This window comes from Delphinapterus leucas, chromosome 1, assembly GCF_059928025.1.
Source record: "Delphinapterus leucas isolate spDelLeu-1000000601 "Yukka" chromosome 1, BTC_Dleu_Yukka2, whole genome shotgun sequence".
NCBI classification, from domain to species: Eukaryota; Metazoa; Chordata; class Mammalia; order Artiodactyla; family Monodontidae; genus Delphinapterus; species Delphinapterus leucas.
Genome location: NC_143129.1, coordinates 39,599,271 through 39,613,488, shown reverse-complemented (window position 1 = coordinate 39,613,488; position 14,218 = coordinate 39,599,271). Strand labels below are relative to the sequence as shown.

General features: G+C 44.1%; 1 protein-coding gene and 2 non-coding genes across 8 annotated transcripts in view; 2 read left to right on the top strand and 1 right to left on the bottom strand.

Moving 5' to 3' along the window:
• The first annotated feature begins 4,517 nt into the window (after window positions 1-4,517).
• TRNAK-UUU (transfer RNA lysine (anticodon UUU)) lies at window positions 4,518-4,590 on the top strand. The gene has a single exon. It is a non-coding gene; the product is annotated as a tRNA-Lys (tRNA).
• Window positions 4,591-4,875: 285 nt separating this feature from the next.
• TRNAK-UUU (transfer RNA lysine (anticodon UUU)) lies at window positions 4,876-4,948 on the bottom strand. The gene has a single exon. It is a non-coding gene; the product is annotated as a tRNA-Lys (tRNA).
• A 5,729-nt stretch (window positions 4,949-10,677) lies between these two features.
• PIK3C2B (phosphatidylinositol-4-phosphate 3-kinase catalytic subunit type 2 beta) overlaps window positions 10,678-14,218 on the top strand; it is a 61,810-nt gene continuing 58,269 nt past the window's right edge. For 4 of the 6 annotated variants that reach the window (XM_089908324.1, XM_089908323.1, XM_089908325.1 and 1 more), the window contains exon 1: window positions 10,680-11,151. The gene's annotated coding sequence lies outside the window, so the exon portion shown is untranslated. Of the gene's footprint in view, window positions 11,152-14,218 lie in introns of all 6 variants that reach the window. The other 2 variants (XM_089908326.1, XM_022593693.3) reach the window with 2 other exon arrangements.

Below are 14,218 nucleotides of genomic sequence, written 5' to 3'. Positions count from 1 at the left end.
TTACTCTTTCCTTCCTATTTAACATAATCATTGAAGGTTTTGTAGAAGAATGGAGCCTTTAAGAATGAATAGGATTTCAAGAGGCAGAGGTGGGAGAAGTCGTTTGAAGAAATATGGCACAAATGATGAGGAGAGGGAGGAAGAATTAGAAGACTGTCTAAAAACCAGAGAAAGAAGGAGTCTCCTTTGATTGAAATGTTGATTACTGTATAGAAGATTGGCACTGTATTGAATTACACTGTCCAATATAATAGCCACCAGGCACATGTGGTTTGAAATGTGGCTAGTCCTAATGGAGATGTGCTGTAAGTGTAAAATACACATCAGATTTCAAAGACTTAGTAGGAAAAAAATAATGTAAAATATCTTAATAATATTTTGTATTGATTACATGTCAAAATAATATTTTGATATATTGAGTTGAATAAAGTATACAATTAACTTTATCTGTTTCTTTTTACTTTTTTAATGTGGCTACTAGAAAATTTTAAATTGCATATGTGGTTTGCATTATATTTCTATTAAATGGTACTGGCATGGGACGGATTTGCAGGCTGGATTTTGGATTTTGAATGCTGCTATAAAAAGTTCCATGTGTTACTCAATAAGTAGCAGAATCAAAGGGTTTTGAGCAAAGAAAGGTCAATCGAATATTCCTAATTTGATGACTCAGCATCTCATCTACACACAGCCACTTTTAGAAACCATTCTACCGTTAGCCCTATGTGGATGATTAGCTCTGGTCATTTGATTCTTACAGAGAATACTTAATGTGGTAGTCCTTGTTATTGTTTTTACTGTAACATGAATGGAACAAATCTAATGTATGTTCCTGTGAGTGAGAAACTGGGACATTAATAAGTCAAAATTTTTGTCTGTTTTTTTTTTTTTTTGTAGTACGCGGGCCTCTCACTGCTGCGGCCTCTCCCGTTGCGGAGCACAGGCTCCAGACGCGCAGGCCCAGCGGCCATGGCTCACGGGCCCAGCCGCTCCGCGGTCACTGTGGGATCCTCGCGGACCGGGGCACGAACCCGCGTCCCCTGCATGGGCAGGCGGACTCTCAACCACTGCGCCACCAGGGAAGCCCGAGCCAAAATTTTAATAGCTCCCCATTGCTTAGGGGATAAAGTTATTCTTTTGCCCAAATTATTAATAACTCAATATTGTCAGCTTTCTAAATTCTCTACATCTCCCTCCACTCCAGTCAAACATATGTTAAGCCTTAAATCGTAGCAACGTTTTCTTAGGTCAGTCTCCCAAGGCGATAGAAATAAAAGCAAAAATTTACAAATGGGACCTTACGAGCTTTTGCACAGCAAAGGAAAGCATGAACAAACCAAGAAGACAGCCTACGGACTAGGAGAAAATATTTGCAAATGATGAGGCTGACAAGGGATTAAATTCCAAAGTATACAAACAGCCCACACAACTCAATAACAAAAAAACCCAACCCAATCAAAAACTAGGCAGAAGGGGCTTCCCTGGTGGGACAGTGGTTAAGAATCCACCTGCCAATGTAGGGGACACGGGTTCGAGCCCTGGGCTGGGAAGATCCCACATGCCGCGGAGCAACTAACCAGTGCGCCATGACTACTGAGCCTGCGCTCTAGAGCCCGCGAGCCACAACTACTGAGCCCGTTTGCCACAACTACTGAAGCCTGCGTGCCTAGAGCCCGTGGTCTGCAACAAGAAAAGCCCACACACAAAGCCCACACACCACAATGAAGACCCAGTGCGGCCATAAATAAATAAATTAAATAAATAAATTTATTTTTTAAAAAATGGGCCGAAGAACTAAATAGACATTTCTCCAAAGAAGACATACAGATGGCCAATAGGCACATGAAAAGATGCTCAGCTTCGCTAATTATTAGAGAAATGCAAATCAAAACTACAATGAGGTATCACCTCACACCATTCAGGATGGCCATCATAAAAAGTCTACAAATAAATGCTGAAGAGGGTGTGGAAAAAAGGGAACCCTCCTACATTGTTAGTGGGAATGTAAATTGGTGCAGCCACTATGGAAAACAGTATGGCAGTTCCTTAAAAAACTAAAAATAGAGTTGCCATATGACCCAGCAATCCCACTCCTGGGCACATATCCAGAGAAAACTATAATTCGAAAAGATACATGCACCCCAATGTTCACAGCAGCACTATTTACGGTAGCCAAGACATGGAAGCAACCTAAATGTCGATCGAGAGGTGAATGGATAGAGAAGATGTGGTAAATATATACAATGGAATACTACTCAGCCATAAAAAGAATGAAATAATGCCATTTGCATCAACATGGATGGACCTAGAGATTATCATACTAAGTGAAGTAAATCAGAAAGAGAAAGACAAATATATGATATCATTTATAAGCAGAATCTAAAATATGATAGAATGAACTTATTTACAAAACAGAAAGAGACTCACAGACATAGAAAACAAACTTATGGTTACCAAAGGGGAAGGAGATTGGAGGGATAAATTAAGAGTTCGGGATTAGCAGATACAAAGTACTATATGTAAAATAGACAAACAGCAAGATCCTAGTGTATAGCACTGGGATATTCAATATCCTGTAATAAACCATAATGGAAAAGAATATGAAAAAGTATGTGTGTGTGTATGTATATATATATCTGAATTACTTTGCTGTATACCAGAAACGAACACAACATTGTAAATCAAGTATACTTCAATAAAAGTACAAATATGTGTTAAGCCTTATAGACAGCATGACTATAGTTAACAATTCTGTCCTACATATTTGTATTGCTAAGAGAGTAGATCTTGAAAGTTCTATTACAAGAAAAAAATTTTTGTAACTGTGTGGTGACAGATGTTAACTAGACGTATTATGGTGATCATTTTGCAGTGTATACAAATATCAAATCTTTAGGTTGTGCCCCTGAAACATGATGTTAACTGTCAATTTTACCTCAATAAAAATTAATTAAAAAAAATATGTTTAGCAATTGTTGAAGGTTAGGTAGTGTCAGAGAATGATAGAAAGAACAGAATCCATGAAGTCTGATCTTGTTATAGCTTTGCTATTAACTCTTTATGTAACTTCATGAATGCTTATTACATGTCAGACACTATTCTAAACAATTTATGTAAGCTATCTTATTTCATTCTTGCAATCATTTTATTGTCCTGAGACAGAGAAATCTCTTACTCAAGATCACAGAGTGGCAATAAGGATTCAAAAAGGGGCACCTAACTTCAGAACCCAGCCTTTACGTAGAGCATTTATCCTTTCAGTTTTTCAGTGTACATATAGGCACACTTTAAAATTTTTTAAATTGAAGTATAGTTGATATACAATATTATATTAGTTTCAGGTGAACGACATAGTGATTCAGTGTTTTTAGAGATTATACTCTGTTAAAAGTTATTACCAAAAAATGGCTATAATTTCCTGTGCTGTACAATATATCCTTGTTGCTTAAATTTTTTATTTGAAATATTTCCTAACTTAACAATATTTTACAATTACTCCCAAGTTGTGTTATTTTATATATGATTATTAATGGCTGCATATCATTCCTTATTAAGGCTGTACCATAATTTATATAGCCATTTATGTCATTTACAATTTTTTCCAGTTAAAATGCTTTGACGTTCTCTCTTGTAATCAGGTCTTTTTGCACATCCCTGATTATTTCTTTAGGAAAAATTCCTATGAGTGGAATTGCTGGACCAGAGCAATCACTTCTAAAGCAGTTGGAGTTAAGCAGATGGAATTAAGGCAAAGCAACATCAGCTAACGAAAACACTTTAATGTCTCACTCTAAGCCCCACCGAGGGTAATTCTCTGCGCCAACCCCATAGCAAAGGGCAGTGCTCAGATTACTGGTGGCTGTGGAACAGAAGAGCCTCCAATGCCAAGATCAATAAAACGTCTTTCTGCTGGCATGTTCAGCTTTCCGCTCTGGTTTAGTAGGATTTCTGCCCTCAAGGCCATTGCGGGTGACCTACTCCAGGGTTTGCGTCATGTAAAATTACTTGGACTCCATTAAGGGACCTACAGGACAATCCCGCTATCCCTCTGCAGGGTCCTTTCTCCCACTTTATACTACACAGTTCAATGCAATAACTTCAGAACAGCACATCTCTATTCTCTCTTAGAGAGATTCATTTTTTGTTGTTATTGTCGGGTAGGTTTTAGAACTGATATCCACCCTATTATCAATAGCATAACAGATCTGGTGTCACTACAAGTCTTCAAAAGTGACATACCTCGCCGTTCTGTTAATCCTGGACCTGTTAGAGAGGTTACAAATCAAAGAAGTCTACCTAATAATGGTTATTGGGCACATAAGTGTCTCGCAATTTTGAGTTAACTGGTAAGGCTGTTGAAAGGTGCATGACTTACGCCTTCTTGTTTCTCTTGGCGTATGAATACAGAGCTTTATTGGGTTTAAAACAGTTTCACAAAATGCCGGCGGAAGGAATCGATTACACAAGGTTCTTCCTTCTTAAGTAAGATACTGTAGCACGAATATCTTTTCACGAGAGCCCGGATAGCTCAGTCGGTAGAGCATCAGACTTTTAATCTGAGGGTCCAGGGTTCAAGTCCCTGTTCGGGCGTTTCGGTTTTATCGTTTTTTGTTTTTTTGTTTTTCTCAAGTACTAGAAACCTGAAGGAAAAAAATTCCTTCCCGCTGGGAAACTATCATGCAAAACCTCCATACTCGCCAAGAAATTGAGTGATTTGGGGTAGTCGCTTCTTTTTCTTCTGTGAGAATATGTTTATTTAGCATACTCTGAAATCAGTGAAAAATGAAATTAATTCTATTTAAGGTAGAAGTACGCTGTGGCATTGAGACTTTCGTATTTGTAGTAAGCTAAGAAAGGGACAAGAAAACGAATAAACGCCCGAACAGGGACTTGAACCCTGGACCCTCAGATTAAAAGTCTGATGCTCTACCGACTGAGCTATCCGGGCACCTTCTTGAAACTCTCTCTCTTCGTTTTACTTGATAGTATTCTAATAAATTTCTTCTCACATAGATTAAATTTAGGTTTTAATTAGTATTTTTTTCAGCAAGATGAAGAAAAACATTCACTTTTCTATATTTTTCTCCATTTACTTAATACATGTTTTCTTCAAGTTCTTTCATAGTTCGTGTTTTGTAAATTTCCAATATTTACTAAGCTCTCTAAAACCAAGCGGTACTAAATTACAGAGATGGGCAACCAAGACGAACATTAAAAATTCAGACAGCTGCAACCTCTTTTTACTACAATTCTTCTGTCTGCCATATATTACTTCCCTGATAGGACTTCTTAATTTTAGTTATATTCTACTGAACCAGATTACAGTATTTTTCCCATATTGTTAATGAACAATATATTTCCCTTCACTAGGTGATGTAGCTGTTAAACAAGCATTCCTTAGCACAAAAGAAGGAAAGATACATTTGATTCATGAATAGAGGAGCTAATATAGGAAAACAGAAGTGACTGTGGAAAGGTGGGTGTGAATTTAGATTGAGAGAAAGAGAGTTTAGACCTTTAATTTAGATTTTGATTCAATTTTTGCCTTTCTCCCTCTTCCCAACAAGTTGCAGTTTTCAGGTCAGACTCACAAGGTGAATCCTTCTAAAGAAGTATAAGAGTGTACCAGTGGAACATGTACATGTGTACCAGCAACATGGAGTATTAAGAATAAAAATCTCCAGATCAGCCTAGTTTTTCCTAAAATCAACTTCATCAACCCTGACGCATAGGGTGTGGAACACAGGACTATGAAATTTCAAGACTGATAAGGGAATTCATTTTTGTTTCTGGGAACTTGAGGCTTCTGAACACAATGAACAAAATTGCCCAGCCTCAGTTGTAGGAGTTTGTTTCCTACAATTGTCTGATTCTTTTAGAACAAAGACTATCAAACTGTGTGATCCTAAACAGGTCTGGGTTTCCACATCTATAAAATGAGGGAAATTGATTAGATGACCTGTAAGATACCTTCTAAATCTAAAATTTTACTACTCTGTTACTTTTCCCACTGTGAATAAGATTAGAAGGAATAGACTCAAAATGCAACAGGAAAGAACAATTTAATTGAACAAACATTTGTTGATCATCTATTATGGCTTAGGTTCTGTGCTGGCTCTAGAGTCAGAGATATATAGGACACGGATCCTGTTCACAGTCTAGGCAAGAAGGCAGACATTTAAGCAACTAATTTTAACAAAGTAATAAATGCAGTAATAAGAATTCAAGTGCAGGAAGTGGCAGGAGATGAGAATGGACAGAAAGGCAGTAGGTATAAAATGAGGACAGGGGTCCTTAAGTTTTCAGGATCGGAGTTGAGTTTCAACAAGTAACTGTCAGAGGTATGCAGAGGAAATTGTAATGAGCCAGACAGACATTTATTCAGACATTTCTTGAGCCCTCATGTGTTAGATACAGAAAAACTTTTTGCTCCGTTTGTTTGAATGAGATGTGGAAATGTATTATACCTAACTTTTTTTTAAGAAAGGGAAATGGTGTCTGTCCAGCGTCCTAAAGGGGCAGAAATAAAGTTGTTGTTTTTTTCCTGCCCAATGGCTTTGTTACATCATATTCCCTTTCCTCCAGGATAATAAAGCATTTGTTTAAATACACTGAGATTAACTCATGAATTGCTTATTGAGTACCTATTTCCACAGCAGTGAGCTAGACACAGTGGGAAGGAAAACAATAAGTCTGGAAGGAAAATGAATGAAAATTGTGTTTAGGGAATGGTGAATAAATTAGTCTGGCTGGAATGGAGGGAGGTAGAGAGGAAGTGAGGGGTTAGAGACAGCTGACGGGTTTATTTCAGGCGAAAGAGAATAATTTTATCATATAGGCAACGGCAAAGTTTGAAAGTCTAATTGAAATTTGACTTGTTAACTTTGTAAAGTCCCACCTGAGGTAGCATGAACTGAATCTGCTTTTGCTATGTTGCACTACAAAACGCCACCAAGTAGCGCTACCTCGTTCCTTTTTAGCATGAAATCTTCCCGGAGGGCTTCATCAAGCTTCTCGTTCACATTGACTATTGAACTTAATTCTCCCACCAGAGGGCAGTCTAAACTCACAGATTCTATATTTGCGGAACCACGCCCCCCACCCCGCACCCCCCGCAAGCTAAATTTCTCCCACTAATTTTTAAAGCGACGCTCTTTGCTCTCCTACTCATCAGACTCAACGGTCTTTGAAAATCGCCAGCACCTCTGTATCAGAGCTGGGAAAGGGAGGAAGAAAGGGGTCCCCAAACCAATGCCTAATGTAACTGCCTATTCAGAGACCCAGTCGTTCACCATCACTGTATAGAGTCTTTGAAGTTTGAGACCATTACAAGGTACTGGGAGGATGCGTGGTACAGAGGAGTTGTTCTGAAAAGTCTCCTTTTGTGTTTTTGGCCTAATAACTCCAAACTGAGAGCAGCCTGGGTTTCTGGTGGGCTTTCCAAGCTCTCTTCCACTACCGTCCTCTCTGAGAACACAGCAAGGGTAGCAACTCAAGAATCTCGCACAGCACCGAGAGCTCAGACACTGACTTCCTTGTCATTCCAAAGGGCATTTTCAGCCCTGCCCTCCTGGATGTCTCTGCTGCACTTGTTTCCCCATCCCTCTTTCCCGACACTTTCTTCTATCCTCCTTTCTGACTCTCTGAGGTCTCATTTCTTCCTGCTATCAACCTGGCTGTTTCTTCTTGATGATCTCTTTTGCAGGCCTCTTCCTTCTTCTATATGCCCACCTGGGTGATCTCATATATGCCCATAACTTTATGGATCATCTGTGAACTGAAGAGTCCAAAATTGATATCACTTGTCCACACCTTTACTTTCAATTTAGTTTCATAAATCCAAAGTCAGCTAGACATCCCCACCTAAATATTCTAGAGACACTGCAAATCCAACATGTCCAAAATTAAAGTCATGGTTGCTCACCCCACACCTGGGCCCTGTCTTACTACAGTCCCTCACGTAGTAAATGGCACCACCTACCACCAACTCCTAAGGCATCAAGTGGGGAGTAATTCTACATTCCTCCCCCTCTCTGATGATCCCTACGTTCAATACATTATCAAATAGTATTGATTTTTGACTTCCTGACTCTCTCTTGTATCTGTCCTTTCCTTCTCACCCCCCCTGCCCCAGCTTTGAGATTCTCTGATCTTGCACTCTGAATGTAGACAGGGCCTCCCTGTCGAGCTCCAAGCCAGTACTCCTAACCTAGCAGGATGCCAATGGCATACTCCAATTTGAAGAAACAATTTACAAAGGGCTGGCAGGGTATGGCACAACCACAAGGAACAGTGTGCAGTACCCAGGGACCAGCAGGAAAAGGAGTTTCCACTCCCTGGATTGAAAGTCAAAGGAAGGGAGTAAGTGATTATGTAAATTAAAGAGAGAAGAGGAAAAGGAAGAGGGAGGGAGAGGGGCTGAGAGGGAGGGGGAAGCACCTGGAGGGAAGCTGTGATCTTTGGTTGAGGGTGGCAGCCAGCCCACAGTGAACCCAAAGAGAAGGATCCTGAGGAAGAAATATCCAGACCTCTTTGACCTCCCTCCTCCCACTCTCCTGCGGTGGCTCCCCACTGGCCCACCCCTTTTAGGAAGCCAGAGGGCCAAGAGTGGATCTACAGGGGCAAAAGGAAGAAAGACATGCAGTGTGTCTTCCAAGTCCTCCTGTGTAATATGCACGTCACTGACCACATCACTCCCAGTCTACACCCTGGGTTCTCTGTGGCCTACAGGACAAACCTAAACTTTTTGATATGCCTTGGTTGCTCTTACAACACAAACTTTTCTCCCTACCAAAATGCTTTATAAAGCCTTTAATATGATCCCCCAGTGACCCAGGCAGGCCTGTTTCCTGTTAGCTCTTCCCTGAAGACTCTTCACTCCAGCAAATTTGGAGCATTGGTGGCTCTATGCTACTCTGTTCTCTTAGGCTTCTGAGCTTAGCCTGATGACAGGCACGCAGTAAGCTGTCACAAATAGTTGTGTTGTGATCAAGCAGTGAATGAGTGAGTGAATGAATGCATGTTTTTATCCCCTGTGGCTCTTGAGGATCAGGAATAGCATCATGTAGACATCATGCTACATGCAGAGCATGCTGCCTGCGGTCATCAAGATGGTCCATTACGTTCTCTCCTTTGATCTTCACAACAGCCCTGAGTGGTAAGCGAAGCTGATGGAACTATTGATGCTCAGAGGGTGAATTGGACTACCCAAGGTCACGGCACAGTGGGTAGAAAAGAAACAGGAGCCTCTGTCACATCTCCTTTCATGAGCTTCTCCTCCCATTGCCTCATTCAAGGTTGCCTGCAATTAAGGGTCCTTTGCATTTGCCCAGATTTCACCTTATATGAGAACAGAACAATATCTATCCCAAGAGATCCTTCTGAATAATGAACTCACTTTTTATATTGCTTTCTTCCCCTACATAGGACTTCCTCTGGTTATTCAAATTCCCTTCCTTACAAATATTTATCCTCCTTTGAGCTCTGGAGTCTCTTCCAATTCTATAAGTCTATGAATCTAAGACTTGTGTTGGGTTTGTTGAAGTCTCATATTAGTGAGGACATTTTAAAAGGCCCCTGATCTTTTTAAAAAGGCCTTTCCGACACCCTTAAAAAAGAAAAAACCCACAAAACTCCAGTGAACCCAAAACGGGCTGGAATAATAGCTTTTAACAAATATTTAAAAGCTACTAGGGGCAGCTTTGCAGAGAAGCTGTAGAAGGGGCAGGTTTGCAGATGTTTCCCTGGGAACCCTGGCTGCAGAGTCCTGGGTATCTGATCAGAGGCTGGGAGTCTTGAGCCTTAGATACCTGAAGGGGACTGCAGGGGAGGGAGGCTGAGAACCAGGTGTTGATCATAGTCTGGCAAGAAAGAAAGAAGGAGGGCCCTGGGGGAGAACAAGATTCAAGTTTTGAGGAAAATGTACTTTGAGATCAGAGATCATAGTTTTTATGCAAACCAAATGCAAATGAGGATCTGGCCAATTATTTGTTTCTTTGGGTGGAGCCCTTAGGAAAATTCTTCTAGAGACCACTGCTCAAACAAAGGTACTGAGTCAAAATTTTAAATATAACACACTATGAAAGATTTTTTTCCCCTGCGATAGTTGGGTTGAAGGACCTACTACCGCTGCTCCCCCCTCAGGTTGTAGATTGCTATTTTCTGGGGCTCGGGTCAGAAGACCCACTAGGGCGAATAGAAAAACGAATGAGTTTGAATGTGCAAAGCGCCGAGACAGCTTCCCCCCACCGCCACCTCCATCCTCAAGGTAGGGGTTCTTTCCGGCATCTCTATCTTAATGATGGGGGGAAATTCCGCAAACCGATAAATGGACCTCAAAACTCTGTCATTTCCAGTAGAATGATTTGGCATTCATCTGACACAGAGCAAAGGGGTCCCAGCAGGGAAAAGTAACGACCATCTGCAAAAACCCTCACGCAAGTGGGAAGTGGAAATCTTGGCTCTTGGATTCCCGAAGCACAACTTGACGCCAGCGCTTTTCTCTTCCCCCATGTACTGGAAGAGGAGGGAGGAAGGAGGGAGGGAGGGAGAGGAGGAAAGGAGAGGAGAGGAGAGGAGAGGGGAGGAGAGGAGAGGGGAGGGAGGGGAGGGGAGGGGAGGGGAAGGGAGGGGACGGGAGGGGAGGGGAGGGGATGGGAGGGGAGGGAGGGGAGGGAGGTCAGGGTTCCAGGACCCGCCCCATCCTCCCGCTCGCGGCGCAGTGGGCGCTGCGGGCTGGAGCCGCGGCTGGCGGCTGCCTGTCCGCGCCGGGTCTGGCCGAGCCTCACGTCGCCGTGCAGTGCGCCAGGTCTCCGGGAGATGGCTTCTCGCCTCTCGCCCGCTGCTCCCGCTATTGTCTCACCTGGGGTTGCCTGATTGCGGGCTCGCTCACGCTCTCGGCCTAGAGGACTCCCCGCCCCCGCCCCCCGCCGCTGCGAGCTGGTCCTCGCGACCTGTCCTGTCTCTTTGCCGCCCCGGGAACCCTGGGGCCGGCGCCCGCCGCGTGCAGCCCGGAGGGGGAGCGGCCCGGGAGGAGGCGGTGCGCGGCCGCCTCGCGTGGGTGCCGGAGCCGCCCGGAGCCGTGGAGCCAGCAGCCCAGGTCGCCGAGCACACGACACGTCGGGTTTTGCAGGAAACCCGCAGTGAGCACAGGTAAGACGCGCACCCATCTGGGAGCACCGACCCGGGGTCTGCAGATTTCCCGCAGAGTGGAGCGAGCGGAGGTCAGGGGCTCTCCCTCCAACATGGCAACAGCCGAGGGGCAACAATGGAAGGAACCGAAGGTTCCCGGTGGCGGGACGCAGACGCGGTGGGAACGGAGCTCCAGCCCTGGCGCCAAGCAGGTTGCCAGCCCCCACTGCCTGCCCGCTCCAGAGGTTTCGGGGCGTCTCGGACCCAGGGCACACTCTTCCCCACCCCTTTTCTTCTAAACACACTTCCTGGCTCCCAGCTGCTGCAAGGCGACCTGAACCAGCCAGTGGTTTTGGTATTTGTTTGTTTGTTTAAAATGAGAAATAAAAAGCAAAACCTGCCCTGGAGTGAGGGTGGTGGTGGGGTGCTTTCTCTTAAAGTGGGTGGAAAGTCAGCATCTAGCCTGGGAAATATATACATTTTTTTTAGCCAGATGGATAGTAGAATTGGCTTCTCCCTTATAAGGATACTGCAGCAAAAGGAGAAAGCTTGGGAGAGGGAGAGGGGCCCCCAGGCCTGAGTTCCGGAGCCTTGGGGGAGGCGCTGCTCTCCTGGCCTGTACTTGTCTCTCGTTTTCAGCTCCGACATCGGTGGCTTTGATGTTGGGGAGCAGTCGCAGCAGCAGGAAGCCCAAGGGAGGCTGCCAAGCTGGGATGGGGTGGGGTAGGGTGGGAAGCCCAGGGGCTTGGCAGGTTCCTGGTTCATGGGAAGAGGTTACCAAATGTATGAGGTTAGTGCACACACCCTAGTTGGCTGAGGGGCGTGTGTGAAGAATCTGCCATTGCTCGTACCCCTTCAGGCCAACCTTTCTCTCCATCTCCAACCCCTTGTGGGGTCTTTGTGGCTTCCCTGCCCCAGTCCCACCAGTCGTGCCTGGGGTGGAATCTCTATTGTCTCGGCTGCCCTGATGTTTTTTCTCAATTCTGTTGGAGAATTTTGTACCCTGTGCAGGCTGGACCCAGCATGGCCCAGATTCCTTAGCACACAACTACCCAGGGTCCCAGAAGTGGGCCAACATGCCCCTCCTTCTCTCTCTAAACTACCTGACTGTCTGGGTTGTGGCCAAGCAGATGTAAGTAATTTGCACTGAATTCCAACTCTATATCTGTCGCTGAATGAAAACTTACTGTATTGCTGCACTAGGCCTTGGAAAGATTTTGGAAGAGAAATGGTCCAGGGCGTGGCAAACCTGATCTCCAAATACTCCTCCCTCCCCAGTTCTAGCTTTGGATCCCAGAACAGAGAGGTTATGATGCTTCAGAACTGAAGCTTCTTCAGAGCTTGGCGGTCCCATCTGGGGTTGTGTCCATGGAAAAATTAAGTCGAGGCACAGTTTATAGCTCTGCCTGGCCGCCAGCATCTGAGGAGATGGTGGCTCTGAGCCGGAACCCTGGACTGAAGCTGTGGCTGCTTCTCCTTTGGCCTTTGGGTGAGCCAAGGTTTGATTTCCATGGCTCTGAATTTACTGCTGAGTGTGCATGGGTGTGTGTGTCTGAATCTGATCAGACTCTCAGCCCTGGCCAGAAGGGAGCTTGTCCATTTCCCTCTCCCTGGAAGCATTGGTGAGGGAGGCCCACAGGGTGTGCTGGGGTGAGGAAGGTTCAGTTTATCTGGGTCCTCAGGCTTTTCCCTGGGGTTCTCCTTTGGGATTGTCCTGGAATACCTATGTATTCCATGGACATGATGTAGTGGTGCTCTAGCAGATACCCCACACCCTTGTGGGCCTTTGGTCTCCTCTCTGTGGTGGCCCCACCCCACCTAGGCCTGGCCCTTTGCAGGCATCTCATGTGTATGGTCATTCAGCCTGGACAGCCCTGCTAGCCAGCAGGAATAAAAATGAGGGATCTCTGTTCCCTTTAGGGGTTTGTAACTGGCCATAAACTTCAGCCTCCTCCTGTTCCCAGGATGTGAACTTGGACATGATAATGCGAAATAGTAGAGAAAACAGTGGATGGGTTCAGCGTCAGGAGGCCTGGCTTCCTAGCTGTGTGGGCATGGACAACTTGTGAACCTAAGGCTCAGTTTGCATATCTGTAAAATGGTGAAAAATATACCCTTGGCTCATAGGATTGTTTTAAGGATGAAATACACTGCTTACCATGAACTGAATAAAATCATGTATGCAAAAGCACTCTGAAAACTGCAGAGTACTATACAAATGTAGGTTATTTATCATGAGTTTAGTCTCAATAATGAGGGAGGGAAAGTTGGTGGGGATGGGGCGAGGGGTGGGAGGAAAGGGATATGAAATAGAGAATGTTCCGGAACCTTTCTTTTCTGACTAAGGGAAGAGTGATGTGACAAGGCCAAGGTAACTATTCTTTGGGTATTTCTCTTTAAAGGGTTGGTAGAATGGGAACTGGGAGAGAAGGGAAATCTGCTTAATGATATTTGTAGGAAATCAGGGGGAGACATACACCCCCAAAGGTTGGCTACTGTCTATAGACAGGGTAGTACTGAGTTGGCAAATAATATAATAGCTGACACTTACTGATGTCAGCCAGCTAGTAAATGACAGAGAAGAGATTCAAAGCAGGCAATCCCACTCCAGACCCTGTGCTCACAACCTGGGTGCCACTCTCAGGGAGATATTGGGTCTTGGGAGAACAAAGAGGGGAAGCAGAGTTACAGAATTCATTCATACGGGATTCCTTGATTTGAATGCTTGTGAAATGTCACCAGACTGGGACATACCTTAGATAACAGAGGCCCTGGAGGACAAATTTCCTCCACCCAGCATAGCAGGTCCAGCATAGTTCCTCCTTAATTCTTGCATTTCCTATGATCACATATAGCTTTAGAATTGGAAAGTCATTTTCCTGCAAAGAAATGACTCTCCCAAGGTCACATGATTACTTGCCCCACAGATCACTTTACTACTAATGAAAGGATCTATCCTTTGGCACTTTAGAATGTACCTATCAGTGGCCTATCAGTTGACCCTATCATTGTTGGGAAATTCTCTTCTCTCATGGTGATGGAATTCACTGTCCTCAAATCTTGATTTTGTTAAACAGATTAAGGACAC